Source organism: Anomaloglossus baeobatrachus, chromosome 4 (genome assembly GCF_048569485.1).
Source record: "Anomaloglossus baeobatrachus isolate aAnoBae1 chromosome 4, aAnoBae1.hap1, whole genome shotgun sequence".
Lineage (NCBI taxonomy): Eukaryota > Metazoa > Chordata > Amphibia > Anura > Aromobatidae > Anomaloglossus > Anomaloglossus baeobatrachus.
In genome coordinates this window covers 378,490,502-378,506,861 of record NC_134356.1, presented here as the reverse complement: position 1 = coordinate 378,506,861, position 16,360 = coordinate 378,490,502, and positions in this window count along the sequence as shown.

Here is a 16,360-nt window from a genome sequence, read left to right as displayed (position 1 = left end):
TATAGGGTTTATTTGCACTTTGACTAATAATTATAGAATTACCATTAACTTTAGTGATAACAGAAAATCCTAACCAGCATTAGAGATCAAAGTTCAAGAAACTGCAATTTTAAGATTAGATAATACCCTTGTATTACATTTTAAAGCAGCAGGGTGAAGATAGAGGACTAGAGTTGAGCGCGGTTCGCGGTTCTCCAGTTCTAAGCTCGAGTGATTTTGGGGGCTGTTCGAGATCGAACTAGAACTCGAGCTTTTTGCAAAAGCTCGATAGTTCTAGATACGTTCGAGAACGGTTCTAGCAGCAAAAAGCAGGGCTTTTTACAGCTACAGTGTGCAGGAGCCATCGCTGGCAGCCTGCCACAAGCTGGTAACCAAGATAAACATCGGGTATCCAAGCAAAGCGCTTTGGTTAGTAACCCGATGTTTATCTTAGTTACGTGCAGGAAGCCCACACTTCCCCGCTCAGCTCGCTCCGCCCCCTCCTGCCCGCGGCATGTACACATATACACACACACACGTACACATACATACACACACACATATGGTCCCGCTCGGCTTACCTGCGGTGATGAAGTCCCGCCATCCCGACCTCAGCGCTGTCACTGTCCTCCATGGCCGCCGCTTGTCACATCACCTCTCGCTTCCGACCCGAGACTGACTAGCGGTGACGTCACGGACCTCTCGCGATATTTGGCTGTGAAGGCGCCGGTCATTGAACTCAGTGACAGGGGCTGTCGGCAGTGCTGGAGATCAGCGCAGGTAATGTACCTCGCTGACAGCAGCACTTGTCATCCCCTGCAGTGACCTGGGCTGACCCATTGATGTTAGCTCAGGTCACTGCACTGCTCTCCCAACCAATGGGGAACATCCTGCTCTTCATTGACTGGGACAGTGTGGATCGTCATGGCAACCCCTTGGATTACAGCAGACCTGGATTTGTTTTTCATTCTAATAAATTGGTTAAAGAGGGAATGTTTTGGGGAGTGTTTTTTCAAATAAAAATGTGTTTGTCGTCTATTTTTTTTTATTACTGACTGGGTTGGTGATGTCGGGTATCTGATAGACGCCTGACCTCACCAACCCCAGGGCTTGATGCCAGGTGACATTACACATCTGGTATTAACCCCATATATTACCCCATTTGCCACCGCACCAGGGCGCGGGATGAGCTGGGGCGAAGCACCAGGATTGGCGCATCTAATGGATGCGCCACTTCTGGGGCGGCTGCGGCCTGCTATTTTTAGGCTTGGGAGAGTCCAATAACCATGGACCTCCCTAGTCTGAGAATATCAGGCCCCAGCTGTCTGCTTTACCTTGGCTGGTGATCCAATTTTGGGGGACCCCTACGTGTTTTTTTTTTAAATTATTTATTTAATTTAAAATAACAGCGTGGGGTGCCCTCAGTTTTGGATTACCAGCCAAGGTGAGGTTGCCAGCTGTGGTCTGCAGGCTGCAGCCGTCTGCTTTACCCTAGCTGGCTACAAAACTAGGGGGAACCCTACGTCATTTTCTTTTTCATTTTTTTTGCTAAATACAAAGCTAAGCACCCCTTAGTGCCACATGAAAGGCACCAAAGGGTGCTCCACTTTTTCTCCACTTTTTCTCCACTTTTTCTCCATTTTTTTCTCCACTTTTTCTCCACTTTTTCTCCATTTTTTTCTCCACTTTTTCTCCACTTTTTCTCCATTTATTCTCCACTTTTTCTCCATTTTTTTTCTCCACTTTTTCTCCACTTTTTCTCCACTTTTTCTCCACTTTTTCTCCACTTTTTCTCCATTTATTCTCCACTTTTTCTCCATTTTTTTCTCCACTTTTTCTCCACTTTTTCTCCACTTTTTCTCCACTTTTTCTCCATTTTTTTCTCCACTTTTTCTCCACTTTTTCTCCATTTTTTTCTCCACTTTTTCTCCACTTTTTCTCCACTTTTTCTCCACTTTTTCTCCATTTTTCTCTCCACTTTTTCTCCACTTTTTCTCCACTTTTTCTCCATTTATTCTCCACTTTTTCTCCATTTTTTTCTCCACTTTTTCTCCACTTTTTCTCCACTTTTTCTCCACTTTTTCTCCATTTATTCTCCACTTTTTCTCCATTTTTTTTCTCCACTTTTTCTCCACTTTTTCTCCACTTTTTCTCCACTTTTTCTCCATTTTTTTCTCCACTTTTTCTCCACTTTTTCTCCATTTTTTTCTCCACTTTTTCTCCACTTATTCTCCACTTATTCTCCACTTTTTCTCCACTTTTTCTCCACTTTTTCTCCATTTTTTTCTCCACTTTTTCTCCACTTTTTCTCCACTTTTTCTCCACTTTTTCTCCATTTTTTTCTCCACGTTTTCTCCACTTTTTCTCCACTTTTTCTCCGTTCTTTTTCTATGGTCGGTCTACCCATTAGCTCTGCCATGCATACTGTAGCTCTACACCTACTGCACATGTTACTTTATGATTGACATCTCTTTCGTACCAGAGCTGTCTAAGTCTACTCTGACCCCATATTTGTCATTACTATATTGTCCTTGTACTGTATTATGACATTTGTATCATGTGTTTCATTTCTTGCTGTGTTGCAATTTTTTTGCTGCATCCCAATTGTACCTCTACATTGTTCGAGTTTATGTTATTGTTCTCTCACTCTTATGTGATACTGATTATTGTCATTTTTCATGATTACATGCAGATAAGTCCAATCTGACGAAGGCTCAGGTCGAAACGTCATTTGTAACTTGTTTTGGACAAAAACATATATGCTTATGAAAAAAAAAATGTTCTTAATACGGACCAATAAAGAGTGATTTTGCATTACTATCCATTGTGACTTACTGACTTAGTCTGGGAGATTTAGAGTGCCGAGGTTACTCACTAATTTTATCTATTATTACCTCTGAGCACCTATATACCAGTGAGCAGAGCTTCCTCTACAGTAGTTCTCCTGATTAGGCATGCCCTTACCTCATGAGCAGGGCATTGCAGCTTTGGTAGCAACCATTACGACATGGACTCTGCTGCTGTGGACCCGGGGAGAGTGAGTGCAGATTCATTGCACCCACACTCCTCACATGAAGGGTCCGCACTCCTAGAAAATGGGGGATACGAACCCTGAGTGTCTCCCCCCCATATTCTAGACGGTCCAGAGTCGTCGTGGGACCCCTTTATTTTTTTTCTTACAATAAATTGGTGAAAGAGGAAATGTTTTGGGGACTGTTTTTTCAAATAAATTTCTTTTGTCGATTTTTTGTTTTTGTTAGTACTGACAGTTTATGATGTTGGGTATCTAATAGACGCCATGACATCACAAACTGCTGGGCTTGATCTCAGGTGACTTTACAGCTAGTATCAACCCGATTTATTACCCCGTTTGCCACTGCACCAGGGATGATCTGGGGTGAAGCGCCAGGATTGGCGCATCTAGTGGATGCGCCACGTCTGGGGTGCCTGCGGCCTGCTATTTTTAGGCTGTGAAGGTCCAATAACTATGGACCGGCCCACCCTGAGAATACCAGACCACAGCTGTCCGCTTTACCTTGGCTGGTGATCCAATTTGGAGGGGACCCTACTTTTTTTGTGTAATTATTAATATTTATAAAATAATTATAAAAAAGAGCCTGAGGGGACCTCCACATTGGATCCCCAACCACGGTAAAGCTGCCAGCTGTGGTTTTCAGGCTACAGCCGTCTGCTTTACCCTAGCTGGCTATCAAAAATGGGGGGACCCAACGTCATTTTTTTTTTTAACTATTTTTTAAATAGAAAAAATTAATGGGCTTCCCTATATTTTGATTGCCAACCAAGGTAACGGCAGGCAGATGGGGGTGGCAACCCATAGCTGTCTGCTTTATCTGCGCTGAGAATCAAAAATACCGCGGAGCGCTACGTCATTTTTTTAAAGATTTATTTTTACAGCACTGTGATGTCCAGCAATCAAAATACAGGGAAGCCCATTTTATTTTTAGTTATTTATATAAATAATTAAAAAAAATAAATATGGGCTCCCGCTGCATTTTTTGTATTGCTAGCTAAGGGTAATCCAAGCAGCTACTGGCTGCTAACCCCCACTGCTTGGTGTTACCTTCACTGGCAATGGAAAATCCAGGGAAGCATTTTTTATTTTTTTTGCCAAAAAACTACAAAAAAAGGACGTGAGTTTCGCCATATTTTTGTATGCTAGCCAGGTATAGCAGGCAGGTGCTGGAAGAGTTGGATACAGCGCCAGAAGATGGCGCTTCTATGAAAATGCCATTTTCTGAGGCGGCTGCAGACTGCAATTCGCAGCAGTGGGGCCCAGAAAGCTCAGGCCAACCTGTGGTGCAGATTCCAATCCCCAGCTGCCTAGTTGTACCTGGCTGGACACAAAAATGGGGCGAAGCCTACGTCATTTGTTTTCTAATTATTTCATGAAATTCATGAAATAATAAAAAAGGGCTTCCCTTTATTTTTGGTTCCCAGCCGGGTACAAATAGGCAACTGGGGGTTGGGGGCAGCCGTACCTGCCTGCTGTACCTGGCTAGCATACAAAAATATGGCGAAGCCCACATAATTTTTTCAGGGGGCAAAAAACTTCTGCATACAGTCCTGGATGGAGGTAGAAAGAGGTTTTTTGTCCAGCTCACCTGTGTGATGGAAGCCAGTAATCCTGGGCTGTGCACGGAGAAGAGGTTTGGAGAGCCAGTCCATGTGCATTGAAATTGGTTAAGGGATTTCACCAGCACAAAACTCCAGGCATTTTGTTCTTTAAAATGAAACTTCCTTTATTTTCTTATCATTAAAAAGTCCATGCTATGGTGGTCAAGCCCATGTCAGAGAGGACGCGTTTCGAACATCCAGTTCTTATTCAGTCTCTAAACCATCTAGTCACAGAACTGTTTAAAAAGGGCTGAACCCAAACATGTGATCAAATGCAAGGAGAGAGCAAGACAATTACAAAAACATTAACCCCTTGAGTTATATCACTCCATATAATGCTTATAACACTTATATATATACAAAGTATTTTTTTAGCCAGATTAATATGCAAACATCAATTCATTTCTTTTATTTAAACCTTTCTGAAATCTTGTGCCCATTAAAAACATCCATTTTATTTCTCTCTGAAAGAGGATATCTTTCAAATTTCCACCCCTTCTAGGTAGTTGAATTTTTTCAATGGCATTGACTTTCATGCCTGTTAAATTACCTGCATGTGCGTCGCGAAAATGTTGAGACGCTCCTGATAATTTTCTGGTGGTGGCATTATTAACATCATAAATGTGTTCAGATATCCTCTTTCTGAGAGAACGACAAGTGCTGCCTATATATTGTAACTGGCAAATAGTACACGATATTAAATAAACCACATGGTCTGAACTGCAGTTTATGAGTGACATTATTTTATACGTTTTTTTATCTGTAAATGAAGAAAATTCCTTCACATTTGACATATAACCGCATAGTCCACACGATCTGTGGCCACATTTGAAAGAGCCTGTGCTGGGTAACCAATTGACAGTGTTTTTTTCTTTTTTAGTGGAACCGCACCTATTCATATGATCACTAGGTGATAACATGGATCCCAATGTAGTGTTCCTTTTTGAAACAAATTTAACTCCATTTTTTAAGATTTTGTGTAATGTGTCATCTGTAGATAAAATGGGTAAATATTTTTTAATAATTTTGATTACATCATAATAATTTTTACTGTATGTTGTTGAAAAAACAACTGACAATTCTTTCTGGGGATTATCTCTGGTTTTATTCATGTCCAAATATTGTGACCTACTCACTTTGATTGCCTTGGTTTTGGCTTTCTGGAGATTTGTCATTTTATACCCTCTTGCCAAAAACCTTTTTTCAATAGTGCTGCATTCTACCTCAAAACCATTTTGGGTGTTGCAACATCTCCTAGCACGGATATATTCACCTGTAGGGATGTTATCTATAACATTGCTTTGGATGGCAACTTCCCGCATGTAACAATGAGTTGCCTGATATGGGTTTTCTGTAAAGACTACAATTAATTTCTCCATTGTCACCCTTCCCATGGAATTGTATATCCAAAAAATTAATTTTTGATACATCATGAAAAAAAGTGAAAAAAAGATTATGGGCATTATTATTAATGTATGATATGAAATCCTCAATTTTTTTATTTGGATTTTGCCATACAATAAGTACATCATCTATAAATCTCAGATATAATGCTATATCCGAGAAAAAAGGATTGCACTGATTAAAAATATATTGTTCTTCCCACCAAAACATAAATATGCCTGCTAGAGAGGGGGAAAACCGTGCGCCCATTGAACATCCCTGTAACTGAATATATCCTTTATTTAAAAAGGTAAAATAGTTGTTTTTGAGTAAAAACTCAGTTACGTCAATCAAATAGTCCTGTAATTCAAGTGAGTAGTCAGAATATTTTTTGAGCAAATCTTTCAACGCTAAAATGGCAAGAGAATGTGGAATGGATGTATACAATGATTGCACATCACAAGTTAACCAACTAAAATTATCCTGCCATTTCATCTGAGAAATAATATTCAACACATGTTTGCTATCCAGGACATAGCCAGGAGACATTTTAGGAAGAAATTGAAGGTGGTTATCCAACCACTCTGCTAGATGTTCAGTATAAGAATCAATACCTGAGACAATCGGTCTCATTTTTGGGGGAAATTGGTTTTTATGTGACTTGGGTAAGGCATGCAATAATGGTATTAAACAATAAGATGGATTAAGATAATCTCTCAATTTTTCATCAATTAAACCCAAATGTAAGCCTTCTTCTAGAATTTTTTCCAAGGATTTTTTTATATCTGCAGAGGGGTCATGATCGACTCTCCTGTAGGTATCACAATCCTGTAACATAGTCACTACCTCCCTTTCATAAAGTCCAGTATCCAAAACTACGACTGCTCCCCCCTTGTCAGAATTTTTTTATTATGATGTTAGAGTTTTTTTGCAAGGAAATAATCGCATCCTTCTCAGTCTTAGGCTTCTGCCACACTCACGTGAATTTCACGCACGTGCCGAGAGACACGTATTTTCCCTGCGTGTTGCGTGCAGGTAAGTACGTGTCTCTGGTACGTGCGTGACACGTGTGTTCTACGTGTGCTATCCGCGATAGCACACGTAGAATCAGTAATTATTATACTCACCTGGTCCTTCCTGATGTCCGTGCTGCTGTCCGTGGTGCTGATCCTCGGTCTCCAGCCCTCCCGTCTCCCCTCTGCTGCTGCTGCCAGGCTGTGAAGTGAATATTCAATGAGAATAATGAGCGGCGGTCGGCAGCAAGAGGCAGCAGCGGCAGAGACAGGAGGGCTGGAGAAGGTGAGTTAATGTTTTTTTTTTTTTTTAACTGACATGTGTGTTTTCTCCGGCGCGTGTCACACGGGACCGCATCCACACTACACCCGTGTGGTGCGGGTGCGGGCCGTGTGACACCCGTGCTGCCGGCGAAAAACCGGACATGTCAGCGCTTTGAAAATCGCACACACGTACAAACGCACACGGACACACGTTCCGTGTGGTTTTACGTGTGTGTGCCTGCTACAATAGGGTAGCATTGGTTAAAGTGTCTCCGTGCCGCCGGTACGTGTAAAAAATGACAAACACGTGCCGGAGGCACGGATGTGTGGCACAGGCCTTAGACAAATTTTGAACCATAGGTTCTTGTAAATGAGAAAGAGCAGTTAACTCCTTTTCTACTATGTTCTGGAAATCAGTCATCTGATCACACCTCGAAGGTATGGGATAAAAACTGGGATTAGGAACATTAAAGTGGGAAACCGCACAGTGTGGATTGGGTCCGGCACCACTATCACTTGACAAATCATGCAAATCTTGGAAAGCCATTTGTTCTTTAAATGACATAGGAGAGAAAAAAATGTCAGCTGATGCATTTGAAACATTAGGAACATTAACCTCATTTTCATCGTGAAAGAAGTGTTTTTTTACTGTTAATTTTCGGATAAACTTATTAACATCTAGTATTGTTTTAAAAAGATCAAACCTCTTGTTGGGAACAAAATTTAAACCCCTTTTCAAAACACTAATTTCACTACTGTTTAAAATGCATGCTGACATATTTATAACAGAAAAATTATTATTATCAATATTCATTTCCTTTTCCCCCTCGTGAAATGATTGTGTTGGTACACATGACTTTCTATGTTTGCGGCCGCTCCTCCTTGTTTTTTTCGATTTTTTTGAAAAAACGGCTGGTTTTTCAAGTTTTTTGACACACTTGAAGAAGTGGATGGAGTGTCAAAATTATTATCGGACGTGTCAGTATTATAGTCTGTAGAGTCCACATCAGTCGTTTCAAAGTCCGTAGAAGAAAAATTGACACGGGTAGAATTGTTGCGTCTTTTATGATTTTTCAATATGGATCTGGGACCAGCTTGGAAAAATCTCCTGGAATTATGCCAATTGTAGATTTTATTATCCTCATAGTCCCTTAAATCACGAACAAACTTTTTTTCTTTAAATGCAGTGATTGTGTCCTCAAGGGCAATGATTTTAGTGTTGATCTGGTCTTTCGTGGTCTTATAAGCATCCAGACCTGAATATTGTGCAAGGGAAACTTCAATTTCTTTAATCTTATTCTCCAACACACCTATTTTATTTCGTTCTTGTTCTATAATTAATTGAATAAGTTTTTTGGAGCATTCAGATAAGATAGTGTCCCATTTTGCAACAAATTCTTGATTCAATTCAACTGTGGGTCTTTTGTTCAGCCGAAGTCCCCTGGGAACCATATTTTTGTCAAGATATGCTTGCAAGGTCTCACTGTCCCACCAGGTACGAATTCTCGCTGACATCACTTTTTCTAATTCCCACATAATTTGATTCATTTCTGTGTGCGTTTCCAAGGGGGTATTTTGCTTATTCAATGAAAACATTTTTGCTGCTCTCTCCATACGTAGTCTATCTGAAGTAACAAAAATCTGATTGCTATTAGCTTCATTCCTCTGGTCTTCCATTTTATGACACAATTTTTTATATAAGGAACTAGAAGTCATGCAATTTCATCATATATAGTATACAATGTCTCTTATTGAAAAGATCCAAAACAATGATAATTGACTTACTGACAGTTCCTATTCATGAATCACAGGGAGCACGGGTATAGCAATTTGAAAGATATCCTCTTTCAGAGAGAAATAAAATGGATGTTTTTAATGGGCACAAGATTTCCGAAAGGTTTAAATAAAAGAAATGAATTGATGTTTGCATATTAATCTGGCTAAAAAAATACTTTGTATATATATAAGTGTTATAAGCATTATATGGAGTGATATAACTCAAGGGGTTAATGTTTTTGTAATTGTCTTGCTCTCTCCTTGCATTTGATCACATGTTTGGGTTCAGCCCTTTTTAAACAGTTCTGTGACTAGATGGTTTAGAGACTGAATAAGAACTGGATGTTCGAAACGCGTCCTCTCTGACATGGGCTTGACCACCATAGCATGGACTTTTTAATGATAAGAAAATAAAGGAAGTTTTATTTTAAAGAACAAAATGCCTGGAGTTTTGTGCTGGTGAAATCCCTTAACCAATTTCAATGCACATGGACTGGCTCTCCAAACCTCTTCTCCGTGCACAGCCCAGGATTACTGGCTTCCATCACACAGGTGAGCTGGGCAAAAAACCTCTTTCTACCTTCACCTTGAGCTGCTATACCCGTGCTCCCTGTGATTCATGAATAGGAACTGTCAGTAAGTCAATTATCATTGTTTTGGATCTTTTCAATAAGAGACATTGTATACTATATATGATGAAATTGCATGACTTATAGTTCCTTATATAAAAAATTGTGTCATAAAATGGAAGACCAGAGGAATGAAGCTAATAGCAATCAGATTTTTGTTACTTCAGATAGACTACGTATGGAGAGAGCAGCAAAAATGTTTTCATTGAATAAGCAAAATACCCCCTTGGAAACGCACACAGAAATGAATCAAATTATGTGGGAATTAGAAAAAGTGATGTCAGCGAGAATTCGTACCTGGTGGGACAGTGAGACCTTGCAAGCATATCTTGACAAAAATATGGTTCCCAGGGGACTTCGGCTGAACAAAAGACCCACAGTTGAATTTAATCAAGAATTTGTTGCAAAATGGGACACTATCTTATCTGAATGCTCCAAAAAACTTATTCAATTAATTATAGAACAAGAACGAAATAAAATAGGTGTGTTGGAGAATAAGATTAAAGAAATTGAAGTTTCCCTTGCACAATATTCAGGTCTGGATGCTTATAAGACCACGAAAGACCAGATCAACACTAAAATCATTGCCCTTGAGGACACAATCACTGCATTTAAAGAAAAAAAGTTTGTTCGTGATTTAAGGGACTATGAGGATAATAAAATCTACAATTGGCATAATTCCAGGAGATTTTTCCAAGCTGGTCCCAGATCCATATTGAAAAATCATAAAAGACGCAACAATTCTACCCGTGTCAATTTTTCTTCTACGGACTTTGAAACGACTGATGTGGACTCTACAGACTATAATACTGACACGTCCGATAATAATTTTGACACTCCATCCACTTCTTCAAGTGTGTCAAAAAACTTAAAAAACCAGCCGTTTTTTCAAAAAAATCTAAAAAAACAAGGAGGAGCGGCCGCAAACATAGAAAGTCATGTGTACCAACACAATCATTTCACGAGGGGGAAAAGGAAATGAATATTGATAATAATAATTTTTCTGTTATAAATATGTCAACATGCATTTTAAACAGTAGTGAAATTAGTGTTTTGAAAAGGGGTTTAAATTTTGTTCCCAACAAGAGGTTTGATCTTTTTAAAACAATACTAGATGTTAATAAGTTTATCCGAAAATTAACAGTAAAAAAACACTTCTTTCACGATGAAAATGAGGTTAATGTTCCTAATGTTTCAAATGCATCAGCTGACATTTTTTTCTCTCCTATGTCATTTAAAGAACAAATGGCTTTACAAGATTTGCATGATTTGTCAAGTGATAGTGGTGCCGGACCCAATCCACACTGTGCGGTTTCCCACTTTAATGTTCCTAATCCCAGTTTTTATCCCATACCTTCGAGGTGTGATCAGATGACTGATTTCCAGAACATAGTAGAAAAGGAGTTAACTGCTCTTTCTCATTTACAAGAACCTATGGTTCAAAATTTGTCTAAGACTGAGAAGGATGCGATTATTTCCTTGCAAAAAAACTCTAACATCATAATAAAAAATTCTGACAAGGGGGGAGCAGTCGTAGTTTTGGATACTGGACTTTATGAAAGGGAGGTAGTGACTATGTTACAGGATTGTGATACCTACAGGAGAGTCGATCATGACCCCTCTGCAGATATAAAAAAATCCTTGGAAAAAATTCTAGAAGAAGGCTTACATTTGGGTTTAATTGATGAAAAATTGAGAGATTATCTTAATCCATCTTATTGTTTAATACCATTATTGCATGCCTTACCCAAGTCACATAAAAACCAATTTCCCCCAAAAATGAGACCGATTGTCTCAGGTATAGATTCTTATACTGAACATCTAGCAGAGTGGTTGGATAACCACCTTCAATTTCTTCCTAAAATGTCTCCTGGCTATGTCCTGGATAGCAAACATGTGTTGAATATTATTTCTCAGATGAAATGGCAGGATAATTTTAGTTGGTTAACTTGTGATGTGCAATCATTGTATACATCCATTCCACATTCTCTTGCCATTTTAGCGTTGAAAGATTTGCTCAAAAAATATTCTGAATACTCACTTGAATTACAGGACTATTTGATTGACGTAACTGAGTTTTTACTCAAAAACAACTATTTTACCTTTTTAAATAAAGGATATATTCAGTTACAGGGATGTTCAATGGGCGCACGGTTTTCCCCCTCTCTAGCAGGCATATTTATGTTTTGGTGGGAAGAACAATATATTTTTAATCAGTGCAATCCTTTTTTCTCGGATATAGCATTATATCTGAGATTTATAGATGATGTACTTATTGTATGGCAAAATCCAAATAAAAAAATTGAGGATTTCATATCATACATTAATAATAATGCCCATAATCTTTTTTTCACTTTTTTTCATGATGTATCAAAAATTAATTTTTTGGATATACAATTCCATGGGAAGGGTGACAATGGAGAAATTAATTGTAGTCTTTACAGAAAACCCATATCAGGCAACTCACTGTTACATGCGGGAAGTTGCCATCCAAAGCAATGTTATAAATAACATCCCTACAGGTGAATATATCCGTGCTAGGAGATGTTGCAACACCCAAAATGGTTTTGAGGTAGAATGCAGCACTATTGAAAAAAGGTTTTTGGCAAGAGGGTATAAAATGACAAATCTCCAGAAAGCCAAAACCAAGGCAATCAAAGTGAGTAGGTCACAATATTTGGACATGAATAAAACCAGAGATAATCCCCAGAAAGAATTGTCAGTTGTTTTTTCAACAACATACAGTAAAAATTATTATGATGTAATCAAAATTATTAAAAAATATTTACCCATTTTATCTACAGATGACACATTACACAAAATCTTAAAAAATGGAGTTAAATTTGTTTCAAAAAGGAACACTACATTGGGATCCATGTTATCACCTAGTGATCATATGAATAGGTGCGGTTCCACTAAAAAAGAAAAAAACACTGTCAATTGGTTACCCAGCACAGGCTCTTTCAAATGTGGCCACAGATCGTGTGGACTATGCGGTTATATGTCAAATGTGAAGGAATTTTCTTCATTTACAGATAAAAAAACGTATAAAATAATGTCACTCATAAACTGCAGTTCAGACCATGTGGTTTATTTAATATCGTGTACTATTTGCCAGTTACAATATATAGGCAGCACTTGTCGTTCTCTCAGAAAGAGGATATCTGAACACATTTATGATGTTAATAATGCCACCACCAGAAAACTATCAGGAGCGTCTCAACATTTTCGCGACGCACATGCAGGTAATTTAACAGGCATGAAAGTCAATGCCATTGAAAAAATTCAACTACCTAGAAGGGGTGGAAATTTGAAAGATATCCTCTTTCAGAGAGAAATAAAATGGATGTTTTTAATGGGCACAAGATTTCCGAAAGGTTTAAATAAAAGAAATGAATTGATGTTTGCATATTAATCTGGCTAAAAAAATACTTTGTATATATATAAGTGTTATAAGCATTATATGGAGTGATATAACTCAAGGGGTTAATGTTTTTGTAATTGTCTTGCTCTCTCCTTGCATTTGATCACATGTTTGGGTTCAGCCCTTTTTAAACAGTTCTGTGACTAGATGGTTTAGAGACTGAATAAGAACTGGATGTTCGAAACGCGTCCTCTCTGACATGGGCTTGACCACCATAGCATGGACTTTTTAATGATAAGAAAATAAAGGAAGTTTCATTTTAAAGAACAAAATGCCTGGAGTTTTGTGCTGGTGAAATCCCTTAACCAATTTCAGTCCTGGATGGAGTATGCTGAGCCTTGTAGTTCTGCAGCTGCTGTCTGTCTGTATGGAGAAGAGCAGACAGCAGCTGCAGAACTACAAGGCTCAGCATACTCCATCCAGGACTGTATGCAGAATTTTTTTGCCCACCAAAAAAATGACGTGGGCTTCGCCATATTTTTGTATGCTAGCCAGGTACAGCTGGCAGCCACGGGCTGCCTCCAACCCCCAGTTGCCTATTTGTACCCGGCTGGGAACCAAAAATATAGGGAAGCCCGTTTTTTTTTAATTATTTCACTTATTTCATGAAATAATTAAAAAACAAATGACGTGGGCTTCGCCCCATTTTTGTGTCCAGCCGGGTACAACTAGGCAGCTGGGGATTGGAATCCGCAGCACAGGTTAGCCCGAGGTTTGTGGGCGCCTCATCATCTGGCGCTGTATCCAACTCTTCCAACAGCCCTGGAGCCGGGTGGCTTGTTGGGTAATCATGAGTTAATACTGGCTTTGTTTTACTAGCCAGTATTAAGCCAGAGATTCTTAATGTCAGGCACGTTTGACCCGGCCATTAAGAATCTCCAATAAAGGGTTAAAAAAAACACCACACAGAGAAAAAATACTTTAATAGAAATAAATACACAGACACATTAGAGACTCCATCTTTATTACCCCCTGTCAGCCCTCCACGATCCTGCTCTTCTGTCTTCTTTCTTTCTAGTGTAGTAGTAGTGACGATTGTAGTGAGGAAGGATGAGATTCACCAGCTCATCACTTGGGGCTGGGGAACCTCATCCTCACTACAATCATCACTACAATCGGGAAGCAGCGTGCAGCCTTCACTCCGTGAGTGATCAGTGCTGGCTGCTAGCGGTAACGCTGACAGACGCGTTACCATTGCAACGGTGCTCTCGGAGCCGCGGTTAGCGGTGACGTCACCGCTAACTGCGTTGCTATGGCAATGGTGATCTCCGTTAATGACCGGCTGTGTCAGCCAGTCCCTAACGGAACGGGGAGTCGACCGTGTGCTAGAGCATGTCGCCGGTACACGGCGATACACATATGTGCACCGTGTACCGGAGAGATGCACTCGCAGGTCCTACATGACGTGTCATAGTCATGTGACCAGTCTGTAGCCAATGAGATAATAGCCACGTGACTGGTCACATGACTATTTTAACGTCACGATAGGTCCTGCATCTCTGCTGGCAGGATTCAGCGAACATCGGATGGAATAGCGGCAGGAGACAGAGTGCAGAAGGGATCGCGAGGACCGGTAAGTGTTATGGCAATGTTTATTAACTGTTTGTGTACATTTATCATGCATTTTTACGTGTTTGTGATTGCCTCCCATTATAGCCTATACGTTCGAGTTCGGTTCGTCGAACGTTCGACGAACCGAACTCGAACGGGATCCCCGTTCGGCGAACCGGCCTCGAGCCGAACCGGGACCGGTTCGCTCATCTCTATAGAGGACTTACTGAGAGAAAAATGGTGTTGTCCATATGAACCACTCACATTTAAGCTTTCATTTTCTACACTGGCGTATGGACGGAATATCATAGGTGCTTTGCATCAAAAACATTTCCCTTGGAGTTGTCATTTCTATTTAACTTTTGCCGTAATGACAATAAAACAATATGGATAAAAGAAATCCGGGTTTAATGCTGCGCTAGAAAGCACATGAATCCAGGAGTATGTGATGAAATCCTTTTTCTTTATTTCTGCAGGTCAACGCGTTTCAAAGACATATCCGTCTTCTTCATCAGGACAAAAGAACAGGATATGTCTTTTAAACGCGTTGAAACCCAGATTTCTTTTACCCATCTATCACTTCGGGGCTGCTGCTGACCACTTTTTAATATATGTGAATCAAGGAGTTGTGCCTGACACAACTTCAAGAGGTGAGTGTGCCTTTGGCACCATATTTGCGAAATCTTATACCTGGTAAGACCCTATGTGCGCTTTCTCTTCCACAGACAAATAATTCTCGCCGTAATGACAATAAAATATGGACCCCTACATATTACACCTACAGGATATTTTATGATTTCTCATTCTACAGCCATAGGCAGAGTTGGCATTAGTGGGGACAGAGTGGGAAATTACACAGGGCCCCCATTCTCTTAAGGGCCGCCAGCTTTTCAAGAACACACTGAAGTGATAATACAAGTTCTGTATTTTTACTGCAGGTTAAGACTGCAGAAAGACTTTTGGTAACATTACAGTCATGTGACCATGATGTCACCAAATGTCCTTAATACTGTGAGAGTCCAGAACTGCACAACATGTGGCCCGCAGGAACTTAGAGATGCCGATCATTTCTTACATTCAAATCTAATACATTTGAACAATGAGGCACTGGGACTGGGGTAGAGAAGAGCTCATCAGCCCTCACAAATGACACGCAACGGCATGATGAGGTCAGCACACTGCAGATGTCATCACTGCTGCCAGCACTGAGTCTGCAAAGGTGGAGAAAATGTGGCAGGCACCTGTAAGAGCTCCATTGAGGAGCTGAAGATTAAATGTTTTTTAATTATACACTGCCAAGCATAAGGGTAACAATGTTTTGAATTTTGACTTTCAGACTCTATGTCTCACCACTGACTATAGCTTCGAACATGAGACTACTGTCATTTTATAGACAATCATCTTAGCTATTGTTTACATAAATTTAACTTGCAACTATTTAGTATATGATTAGTTATGCAGATTCTTGGCATGTCCCTGCATAGTTATGGTTTTGCTCCTGATGGTGGAAAAATATTTTTCTTCCTTTATGCTATAAATTACAACCTATTCTTTCATTCCCTAATAGCTCAGTGTGTTATTAGGTTGATTCCTAAGTGAAAGATCACTGGTTTGAATAGAGGAGCAGTTATGAAGAAGATTTCCCAAGAAAGGAAAACCAGCATTCTCCAGCTCATTGATAGAGGTCTCTCAGCCAAGAAAATTGC